We start from the raw sequence: 12,898 nt of genomic DNA, 5'->3' as shown, positions 1-12,898 counted from the left end.
TGTTTCCAAGATCAAAGCACAAGAATACCTAAGATATACTGATTGAATAAAGGATGAATGGAGAACATTTTCATAGGGAGTTGAAAACTCTAGTTAAGTCCTCTAGCAGTATTAGTCTCTTTTCTGAACAGGCTCCATAGTGTCAATATATGCAATAGTCCAATTGCCATCTGACCTAGTATAAAGTAGCAGGACTGCAATATTTTTCAATAAATGCCACTTAGGATAACAGTATCTCTCTTTTGGCAGCTATGTTACCCTATTGGCTTCTAACAATTCTACGGTCAACCAAACTCCCCTTTTAAAAAATAAATGCTTCTATAAGGTAATAACTTCCCCACATTTAATACTTAAACAGTTGGAATTTGTGTATGAGATTTAGCATTGGTCCCTAAGTTTTATCTTGCTAAACTCAGACTAACATTACCACCTATTAGATTCTATTTAAGTCCAGATTTAGTTAATTCTCTCAGCTTCACAGCATCTACAAACTTGATACACATGCCATCAGAATCCTTACTTAAGTTGTTAAGAAAAATATTCAATGGGTTAGTGCTGAAGACAGACTTCTTTGGCATACATCTAAAGTCTCACCTGTAAGCTAACACCAATCCATTAATAGGCACATTTTGGTTAGAGCACTTCAGTTCAAGTTAATTCATATAATAACATCCTATCACACACAATGTAATTCCCCATGTCATCCGTAAGGATAGTATGAATACTTATCTTAAGAAATCAATCTCTCTTCAGCCTCTATCTTTAATGTCATGTGATTTCTCCCCTTGAAAGTCTTTCATAATATAAAAAGATCCTTGATATCCTGGCATCTGGCCACTTAAACACTTAAAAGGGATGATGATATTTTTTAATAGCCTTCTTGGCTTTAAATCCAAGATGTAGCTGAACTCTCTTGATTTTCCTTTTAATGGATTAAATTCTGCATGTAGTGTAACAATTTAGTGTTCCCATTTGTCCTTGAACTTTATATGAAAAATAAGATTTGGTAATTAATAGGACTGTCCAAATCAGCTCCAAAAACACAACATCTAAAATATGTTACAGGGTCATCAGGAACATGGCCTTTATACCTTATCTATATGTACTATATCTTTACCTTCTGTATCTCTGAGACACTAAACAATACAAAAGTAACTTTTGAATCAACCCAGAAAACTAAACTGAGAGACGATCTTACTAGCACCAGAGGAAAGATCTTCTGCTGAGACAAGCCAACAAAAATTATCTCCAAGAGAAGTGAAGCAAAATAAAGCATTCAAAAGTGGAAAATTCTTTATGTGTGTGTATATACACACAGTCTAATGAATATATAATTGCAACCAGTTTAACTTTGAGTATCCTGAAAGTCCAAAAACACCCTACACTCACTCAAAGTTCCACAAATCTGTTGTACATAGTTATTCACAAAGATTAAAGAGGGAATTTTCTAAAGTGAGCTAAAACCTTTTATCTGACTGCAATCTATTCGTCCCCACAAGATGATCCTGGCTGGGTTGCTCTGGATTTCCCAAAACTCCTGTAGAGCACTCTCTTTCCAACTCTACAAGAGCAGATGCAACTTATCAAGGACGATTAGCAGCTCTTTTCCATAGTGTCGTGGAGGAAGTAAGCTGCTTTAGGATGAAGCTGAACAACTCTTTCCCAGCTACTGGCCGCCATAAATTCACTGAAGTGCAAACTTCATACCTTTTATGATAAGTTTATGGCCAGAGACGTTGCTGTTGATGCCCTGGGTGAAGAATGGAAAGGTTACATGGTCCAAATCAGTGGTGGCAATGACAAACAAGGCTTCCCCATGTTTTGACCCATGGCTGTGTCCAGCTGCTGCTGCTGAGCAAGGGGCATTCCTGCTACAGACCAAGGAGGACTAGAGAAAGAAAGGGCGTTATGGATGCCAATCTCCGTGTTCTCGATTTGGTCACTGTAAAAAAAGGGGAGAAGAATATTTCTGGATTCACTGATCCTACTGTGCCTCATCGCCTGGGGCCCAAAATTGCTAGTGGAATCTGCAACCATTTCAGTCTCTCTGAAGAAGATGATGTCCACCAGTATGTTGTGAGAAAGCCCCTAAGTAATGAAGGTAAGACATCTAGGACCAAAGCACGCAAGATTCAGGGTCTTGTTACTCCATGCGTCCTCCAACACAAACATCGGTATACTGCTCTGAAGAAACAGCATACCAAGAAAGATAAGGAAGAGGCTGCAGAATATGCTAAACTTTTGGCTGAGAGAAAGGAGGCCAAAGAACAGTCCCAGGAACAGATAGATTGCTAAGAGATGGAGGCTGTCCTCTCTGAGAGCCTCTACCTTTAAGTCTGAGTCCAGTCAAAATAAGATTTTCTACAAGTAATGCAGAAATAAGATCAGACGTCCAAAAGGAAAAAAAGAAAGAAGAAAAGAAAAAAGAAAAGAACTATTATCAGTAAAAGTTTAAAGATATGCTTAGTAATGTTAAGGAGTATATAAGCAATTACAAGTGTATTTGTAATGCTCTATTTCTTAAACCAAGTAATAGAATGCATATGTTTGTTATATTATCTTTCACAGTTTATATATTCATAATAAATTAAAGACAATTAAGGGTCATTATTAAAAAATAAAGACCAATTATCACTGCAAACAATGCATGCTTATCCCTTCCCTTTCAGAATCTTAATCCTGAAACTATTTTGTAGATTAAGAATTAAATAATGGTCCTACATTTTGCATATTATTATAGGTCAAGCAAATGTTGAGTATTAAGTGTAGAATTAAGAATACTAAACTTTATTTCCAAAATTAATTTCTAATATTTAAAAGCATATATAAATGCATTTTATACGATCATACTTCTGCGCAAATTACTTTGTGTTCCTTTTTGTCACTGGCACATTTTACACACCAGTTTCCAAAAATTGATACAGAGCACATGTTAACCTCTGAAGTAGTTAGGTAATATTTTATCATACTGATATACCATGGCTTACCATAAAGTCTCTACATCTCATTTGGGGTTACCCCATCTACTATTATATCAAAAACTACTTTTCAACAAATGTATGTTGCAGATCTAATATGTGTCTTATACGTTGTACACTTGATGCAAAGATACAGATGACCATAAGCAGCCGGGCCCTGCCTTCCTAGAGATTAACTTCTAGTGAGGAACACAGATAAGAAAAATAAGATAAACAAAATAATAATAATAATAATAATAATAATAATAATAATATCTCCGTTTGCGATACATACAATGAAGGAAATAAACAAAGTTGTGTGACCAAGAGCAGGTGGGGCAGGGTTGAGGTAGTCTACTTTAGAAGACATACTCGGGAAAGACCTCTCTAAGGAAACATCTAGACTAAAACAGGGGCCTGTACTGGCTTTCCACACCACTGTAACAAGTTACCCCAAACTGAGTGTTTTACAACACAAGGGTATTATCTCACAGTTCCATAACTCAGAAGTCTGGTAGGCTCAGCTAATTCCTCTGCTCCAATTTCACAATGTGGAAACCAAAGGGTCAGCCAGCCTGGCTCTTATCTTGAGGTTCTGGCAGAGAATCTACTTCTAAGCTCATTCAGATTTTTGGAACAATTTGGTCCCATAAGGTTTTAGGGGTGACATCCCTATCCCCTTGCCTGCTGGGTAACAATAGTGGGATAAGTCCTTCTCTGGCCTCTGCTTTTGCCTCATCTCTCTTTCTCCCAGCTAGGGAAAGTTTTCTGCTTTTAGGGCCTCCTGTGATTACATTGGGCCCATCCAGATAATTGAGGATAATCTCCCCATTTTAAGGCCCACACCCATAGTCACATCTGCAAAATCTCTTTTGCTATGTAACAGGTCATACATGCACAGGTTCTAGGGATTAGGGCATGCACTTGAAGGGGGGTGGGCGTGTGCAGGGATGTTATTCTGCCTACCACAGAATCAGCCAGACACTGTTCCAAAATAAAGGAAACAGCAAGTAAAAGGCCCAAGATGGGAAAGAGCTTGGACAAAACGAGTAGCACGGAGGAAGGCTCTGGAACTGTGGCAGAGTGGAGGGAGAACTGCAGTAAATAGTACCGTGCACTTCTTTATAGGAATAACATTTTTTTCCCATCTGAATTGTGTAAGTTTAGGATCTACTTTGAATTTCAGAATTGGGGGCGCCTGGGTGGCTCAGTTGGTTAACCGTCCGACTTCAGCTCAGGTTATGATCACACAGCTCGTGGGTTTGGGCTGTGCTGACAGCTCAGAGCCTGGAACCTGCTTCAGATTCTGTGTCTCCCTCTCTCTCTGCCCCTCCCCTGCTCATGCTCTCTCTCTCTCTCTCTCTCACTCAAAAATAAATAAGCATTAAAAGAATTTGAATTTCAGAATTAATCTTCGTCATTCTAAAGTTAAAGGAGCATAGGCCTCCTAACTTCCAGTCCAATTCACCTCCCACAAGACTAAAAGTCATTAATATTCTTTATATACATGGAGAAAATCCTTCTAATTCACATTTTTTAACCCTAAACATTTTTGCGTATTGCATACAGAATTTCTCAATATTGATCTGTATCTAATCACAGTATATGTAAAATTTATATTTAAATATTAGGAGGCAAAAACTAAGTTTAAAAAGAACTTAAAATATGAGGAAGAAACTTCATCCCAAATTCTTTTTAAAAATTAAAAAATTAAGACAAACAAAAAACTGAATTCTCTTTTTTTCCAACGGCTTTCCACATAGACTTTATGGTCGTCTCTTGTGGTTAAATGTTTATAAGGAGAATTGCACCTGTGTTGTGGTCTGTTTTTAAATAAACTTGCACCTGCAGTGGCTTTTCACAGAACTGCTATTTGGGATATTACATGTCAGTCGTTTGACTATCATGCAGAGCTCTTTCCTCTTACACGACTTTCTGGGAAGGTCTTAATTTACAAACAGCCTATTTCCAAAAATCCATTAAAAAAAAAAATACCAACAGTAATTTCTCTCTAATTTCTCTCGAGATACAATAATAAACAGGTTTTCCAGAAAACTCATCAAACAACAATATGTTCCTTTCAATTCATAAAATCCAGTGGTCTGGTCCCTCACTGCTTTAAGGAAATTCTATTTTCAGGAGAGGCCTCTGCTATCTATTCAAATATGTCTGCTTTCCTTTTCCTATATAGGATTTGCTAATTCCTGTTTCAGAATCTTTTTTGCTCTGTTATTTTCCTCACCATAAACTTCTTCCTTTCTGCCAGCTCTTGTTAAAACTCCTAAAATCTTTGAAACTAATTCTAGTGTCTCCCCTGCATAATGTCATTCCACTCCGTTCACTCCTTTACTCTGTTACTTCATTGCTCATCTCCTATCTCTTTATATCATTTTACATGAGTGAGCACACTACTTTACACTTTTACCCCTTCTCTTCTTATGTGTGTAATTTATCTAAGTTAATGCTTTCCAGATGCAGGGAGGGGATCTCTTTATAGAGCAATAGCAATTGGCACCCAAAAACAGGATATGAAGAAACATATATAAAGACCCATTCTAAAGAGTCTTTATATATAAATTATAAAGAATTATTAAGACTCAGAAAAATAGATGAGAAAATAAAATTTTTCTTGCTAACTCTTCTATTCATATTTAAGTGCCACACTAAGTCTGTTTCCTCTAATAATAAGAAGAAAGAATAAATCCATGGTGGAGAATATTCAGTCAATTATTTTTAAGATACTGGATGCATTCTTTGAAGTCAATCGTAGTAATTCTTTTGTATCTCTCTTGGAGTTTCAAATAAATTGCTTTGGCCTAAAAGGTATGCCATAATTGATTATTTCCCAACTAATTTTACAATATTATAACTATAAATGTATCTTAATTCTAATAATTTACAATACCTAAAACAACATAACACACTGTAAAGTTGTGTTTTAAGAGACACACTATCTACCATCTTCCTATTGAACAAAGCAAAGGCTCTGGAGTCAGATTACTTGGTTCCAAATGTGACTCTATTCTCCTCAATTTCATCTACAAAATGAGCATAACTGTAGTATATACTTCAGGGGATTGATGAGAATTAACAGTTGTAAGCACCTAGAACGTGCCTGCAGCATGTAAACATTCAAATATTTTAGCAAATTATTATTATTCTTTTATGTTGAGAAAAGATAGCATCTTCTTTCAGATTTACATAAATAAATGCTAAGGTATAATGGTAGGCAGAATAGTGGCCCATCTAAGATACCCATGTCCTAATTCTCAGAACCTGTATGTTACATTACACGGCAAGGAGGAATATAGGTAGCAGGTGGAATTTTGGTTGCTAATCAGGTAACCTTCATATGGGAAGATTATCCTAGATTATCCAGGTAGGTCCAACGTAATCACAAAGGTCCCTAGAAGGGAAAGAGGGAGGCAGGACAGTCCGTGAAAGAGTGAAAGAATGAAAGGGAGGCTGAAGATCCTACACTGCTGGCTTTGAAGTTAAAGGAAAAAGCCATGACCCAGAGAATGAAGGCAGCATCTAGAAGCTGGAAAAGGCAAGGAAACATATTCTCCCCTAGAGCCTCCAGAAAGAACAGAGCCATGCTGACAGTTTGATTTTAACCCAATGAGACCATGTCGGACTTCTAATCCACCGAACTGTAAGGATATAAATTTGTATTGCTATAAGCCACTAAATTTGTGGTAATTTATTTTAGCACCAATCAGAAATTAATATAGCTATCATTTTGGCTCAAAATTTCCTAGTATAATTGGGGCAACCATGTCTTTTTATTTAAAAAAATTTCTCTTTAGGAGGACCTGGCTGGCTTAGTTGGTGGAGCATGCAACTCTTGATCTCAGGGTTGTGACATTGACGATTTGGATGAGAGAAAACGTGACTATTCAAGGAAATGAATGTTCAATATGGCAACAGAAATCCAGAGACAATGTGTTTTATATGTTTCAATATACCTTCATTCAACTATTACAGTGTTGTGGGCTGTGCACAATTAAAACATTTACATGGATGTAAACTTGGCATTACTGTATGATATGGTTGTAGAGTAGTGATTTTGTATAGATAATTATACTTGATTATTAAATATCTTCATTTAGTTCAGTTCCTTAGCAACATTAAACAAGTTTTCAAGTAGAATATTATCAGTTATTTACATTTATATAAAAGGAAACACTTATGTGAACACTAATGTGTTCACTGCTATTTTAAATATTGTATAGTAGAACATTAATTGTAGTAGCTGGTAATTTACAGTGTGAAGTAATATTCTGATATGGTGATCAGTGTAGACAAAAAGAAATTGAAGGAAAATAATTTATAGCAAATAAACAATTTTACCAAAATCACAGAAGAAAAAAAATAAATTTTCCCAAAATTAATCAATGAGGAAACAACAGACCAATCTCTGAATGAGAGCCTCTAATTATGCCTTATGATTATTTGCTTATACCCTGAACACATCTACTACATGCATGGTTTCCCAGGCCCCAGAACAAAACTGGAGAGATGAAATATGGCTGATGCCTCCTAATTCTCTTATATTTCTCTTTCATTATATTGGTTGAATTTGATACCATATCTCTGAACAGTCTTAGTCTGTACATGTGAGGGTCCAAATTATTTCAATACATCCTGAAGCAGAAATGAATGTCTCTGGGCTCTACAAGTTTTTCATTAGTGATAAAATATGGAACTAGGAAAAGGTTCAATAAAATTACAAAACCAACTTCAGTGTGAGACAGACTTGGGTTTAAGTACCAGTTATATAACCTTGGGTAAATTACTTCACATTTCCGAGCCTCATCTGTGAAAAGAGGATAATAATGGCACCCTTCTCACTGATATCTTATAGTAAGATAAGGTATTTTAAATACCTAACACAGTGCCTGATACATAATTAGCATCTCCCAAAATATTCAATGTTATTGACAATAGCTACTGGAGACAGCCCAGAGATGTATTCAAACTTTTGGACATGATAAAAATGTGAGTCAAGCACGAATGGAGCCTTTATTCAGATGTATTTTGTTGTTGTCTTTGTTGATAACTTTTCATGGCTCAGTTTTACAGGGTACATTTAGAATTCTTAAACTTTAATAAGTTTAAATTACATATTTAACTGTATCTAGCTCATTTATTAATCTGAACCTTTTAAATTTGACACTTGATAGACAGATAGATAGATAGATAGATCTATAACTGTAGTGGCAGGCAGGTAGTATACTCCTTCTGGTCTAGTTTATGTGTGCTAGCTACTTAAGTAAAAACAATCCAAACCTTATTTTGTCTGTTTTCAATTATATATCAAGTATAGTCTCATGTTCCAACTGAATGCTGAAGACCCCCAAATGCCTTTTCTAGCTTAGATATTTCTCCCAAGCTTCAGACTTATATATTCTGTCAAAAGGCACCTGAACTTCTTCACAGACACCTCAAATGCACTATGTCCAAAATTTATTTACCCTTGTTTCCTGCACCCTGATAACCTCTTTCTTCATGAGTTTTCTTAGTTGGGGGAGGGGGTACTATCATCCACTCAGTTGTCCAGAAAACCTGGGAGTCACTGTAACTCCTTGACCTTCACACTGAAACAGACACTAAGTCCTATAATACCATCTCCCAAAAAGCTCTTAATCTGCCCACTGTTTATATCCTTATTCCCAAGGCCCTAGTTTAGACACTAAAATTCATCACCTAAATGACTGTAACAACCTCACACATAATTTTACCTCTTCCCATAAATTCTCTAATTTTGTCCTGTTTAAAACCCTCCAATGGTTCCCCTTTGCTCTTAGCAGAGTCCAAGTTATCACATAACATCAAAAATGGAGACAGATCAATGTCCCATTTGCAGATGCTTATTAAATTATTAGATTGTTCTTAATAACTTCTAATATCTTACTGAAATTTAACAGAGCTCAATTTAACTCTCATTTGATTAGCTATTTATCAGTACTTACTATACACAGTATACAGTACTTACTATTACACAGTATACAACTGAGTAATTGTATTAGATATTATAAGGGTTAAAGACGAACAGTGATATATCTGGCAGAAAAGATGAATATTCTTAACACAATGGAGAAAATATTTTAAAATCCCAACATAGGAAGAGTTAAAGGGCTATTAGATGCTAATGGAAGGAACTATGTCAGAGAATACAGCCTGGAAAAGATAAGATCTTAGCTGGGCCTTGAAGGACATCTAAGAATTGAGATGTAGGGCAGCATAAGCAAAGGCCAAGAGAAAGAAATCTCAAAAAGAGAAAAAAAACAATGAGTGCTTTAGTTTGGCTAGACTGTAGAATTCATTGAGGAAAATAGAAGGAAAGTAGCTGGAAAAATAAGTTGGAGCCAGGTAAAGATAGATCCTGAACATACATAAGGCTAAGAACTAAGGCCTTCATTCTATAGAGAATGAGGAATGGCTTAAAGAAAAATATTCTACCTGAACCATGTTTCAGAAGACCTTCACCATCAAAGCTATAATTATCATTGAATCAATAGTTAATACATAAATAATTGTATCGACAAGGTTCCTCATGATAAAAAAAATCAAAAAGGACTAAAATAATGTTTACAAAATAATTACATAGTATTTAGTTATATTAGAGTTTGGAAAGGGAAGTGGTGTCACAATCTCATTAAATTCTTCATTTGGTAATTAAGGCCAACAAACCAAGTCATCTTTAAAAGCTTCAAAGTGTTCATATATTTATCCCATATTTCAGTACAAGTTCTATATTTTGCTTCACTTTTAGGACTTTTGTGTCTTTAAATATAGACTTTAGTTGCAAAAATAATATATAACCTACTGGTTTCAGAGTAAGTGGTTTCTGAGAGAAATGAAAGCAGATGGCCACTATACCTCCTGTCTTCCATTTTCTTTTTTACACTTAAAAATAATCCTTCTTTCTTTTCCGTACCCAAAAATAGTTCAAGGAGTTTCTGTGATTATATCGAACTATCTGAATGAACTATCAGTGATGCATTTTCCCATTATTGCTATCACATAAAATTATTTTTACCATTACTACTTCTCTAAGCATTAAAAATTTAAAAAACACACTACTTGTTTTTACTTCAGTCAACACAACCTAGTCTATGACACTGGCATTGCAAGTAAATGTGCATTTAACTATTAGCTTAAGTACACAAAGCCATACATTAAATATTACATGTTACTTTTACATTTAAAAGGAGAATAGTGATGACTAGAGAAGCACAAAAGATACTGCATTTCATTGTTAAAGGCTGCCACTTTGATAGGCTGACAGTAAGTATAGCAACATATTTACTCAAGTTCTGACCTAGATTCTGAAGATTTAAAAAATGACTACATGGACCCAGACTTAATGGGGCTCATAGGCTTAGCGGAGGAAGAGCAGTAAGTATAAAGATAAAGATGTACGAAACATTATGGGAATGCAAAAGAGGAAGCTCTTCACCCTGAGGAGGCCAGAAAAGGCTTTTAAGGCGACATTTAAAATTAGTCTTAAAGGATAAATAAGAGTTCTCGTATAGAAGAAACAATATGTACAAAGGAAAAGAGGCAAGAAAGAGCACAGCCTGTGTGTGCGTGTGCATGTGTGTGTATACATACACACATATATAAACAAGGCTATATTATGTATGGTGACACTGAGCATGGGGTATGATGTAAAGTTTAAGATGTACACAAGAGTCAAATCATAAGGAATATAAACTTGATCCCATAGATATTGGAGGCTTTTAAAGGACTCTCAGTTAGGGACCTATATGGTCATTTTCTGTCTGCTTATTTGTTTTTTAACTGAATCTTAGATGCAAATAATTGATTATTCTCCTCAGTTTCTGGCACATTATCATTTTTTGTCAGAGAAGGCTCCTCTCCCATTCTTTCTAATCTCCAAGCATCATCCCATTCTTTGCCCCTTCATAAACAATTGTTCTTTTCACATTATTTTGTTTATATGTATTTACAAAACGTGTATTTTTTGTGCATGCATTTCTATATGTGAACAATATAGTAGTATGTATCTCATTTTTTGCTTTTCTCCCCAAGCACAATGTTTTTAATATCAATTCATGTTGCTCTGTGGATATATAATCCACTGTTTCCAGTCACTGTTTCTAATTACTATGTAGTTAAGATGGCCAAATAATTTATAACCTCAATCATGAGAGTAAAAGAGTGCTATTAATAATTGTACCAGAATAACAGATTAAACAGAACTGTACCAGGTCCACCAAGATATATGGTCATCCCATGCTTCTAAATTCCACGATGTTCATCCATGACCTTTTATTGATCTGCTCTTCCAGGGACAGGCATCCAGGTTGTCTCTAACTCCCTGCTATCAATAATAGTTCTTCAAAGAGTCTCATACAGTTTCCCTTATGGACTTATGTGAGATTTCTTTGTTAGCCAAAAAGATATCTGCAATGATTTGTAAATTTCTAACATAAGTAATTATGAAGATACTGAAATTGCAAAGCAATGTTTGGAGACTAGAGCAGTAGAGCACATAAGTTAGAACGAAAGGTTTCAGTAGGGGAATAATAAAACATATGGCTGGAAGGGCTACTTTTTGGAAAACTGAGGGAAGGTCATGTATGGTATGAACTTTATCGTGATAGTAACTGAGAGTCATTGAAAAAGGTTTTAAACAAGGGTGTGGGATGATGGAAATGATATTCTAGGAGGATATATTGTATGATACTGAATCAAATGTACAGCAGAGTCTGGAAATGAGAAAATCTATTAAGAGAATATATGAAAGCCAGTACTAGCTAAGCAGTTAGCTACAGTACAGTGTGGGTTTTAAGCCAGATTGTCTGGGTTCAAATCTAGTTCTACCACTTACTAGCCTTATGACCTCATTTAAGCTCTGTGTGTCTCTGTTTCTTCAATTAGAGATATTGTAGTACCTTCCTCATAGAGCTGAATTTCGAGAGCTTATAACACTTCTTGGCCCATAATAACTGCTCTCAATGTTAGTTATTGTTGTTGTTGCTATTATAATTGCTATTGCTGTATAGTCCATAACTATACATATACTATATATAGTCCATATAGTCAATTTAAGCAAATCTGGTGATAGAACACCTTCAACACCCAGAACTCATGCCCTGAATAAAGTACCCTAATAACACTTAGTGTGTCATTTACAAACCCCTACCTTCCACAGTAAGAAAATCCCCAAAGGTCTTAGAGCTTAGAATAAGGCAAAAAGGATATTCTCGAGAAAACAAAACAAAACAAAAACCTGGTGGCCTTCATTATGTGTAGCTTGGTAACTCCTAAGCCAAGCATCACAATAATGTAATATTAAAGTTGATGATAAACTATAGTTGCCACAAATATAATGGTTAAATGTCAAATGTTATTTAATATGTATTCCTTTTCTCTGGGGAATATGTGTTTTTCTCTTTAATTGGCACAGACTTATAACAAAGCTGCTAAGCTGTCTTTTCAGAAATACAAGTTTTTTAAGAAAAAAAATTTCCTCACCTAAATAGTAAATAATTCTAAGATTAAGCTATGGAAGATCAGGCTATAGGAGCTGCTGGAATTGAATAATTAGCTTCTGAATGGTTCCTTATCAAAAAGATCTGAGAATGTTGGACTATAGCATTCTCTCAATATGCACTGGATATTGCAACTCTATTCTGCATAGTTAGGAAATGCAATCATTAGTATAAACTAAATAATATTAGAGCAATGTGATCATTCCCATTAAAAGTACCAAAAATATTTTTCTAATTTCTCTATAAAAATGTATGCATTCCGGTCCTGAAATATGGCCATAAATTCTCAAATAATTTGCAACAAAATTAAGCAGAAAAACTTGGATTTATGGGCCTAAATGAAACTTAACTTTTAATACATTTAAAGCAAGGATATAATTACAGTCCCACTTAGATGCAACATTTTTTTAAGCA

The 12,898-nt window shown here is 35.2% G+C and overlaps 1 pseudogene; it reads left to right on the top strand.

Moving 5' to 3' along the window:
• The first annotated feature begins 1,526 nt into the window (after positions 1–1,526).
• LOC122468259 lies at positions 1,527–2,471 on the top strand (annotated as a pseudogene).
• Positions 2,472–12,898: the final 10,427 nt, after the last annotated feature.

The sequence above is a fragment of the Prionailurus bengalensis genome, chromosome B1 (assembly GCF_016509475.1).
Source record: "Prionailurus bengalensis isolate Pbe53 chromosome B1, Fcat_Pben_1.1_paternal_pri, whole genome shotgun sequence".
Lineage (NCBI taxonomy): Eukaryota > Metazoa > Chordata > Mammalia > Carnivora > Felidae > Prionailurus > Prionailurus bengalensis.
The sequence above is the reverse complement of the archived record's forward strand: the minus strand, read 5'-3'. Positions and strand labels throughout refer to the sequence as shown.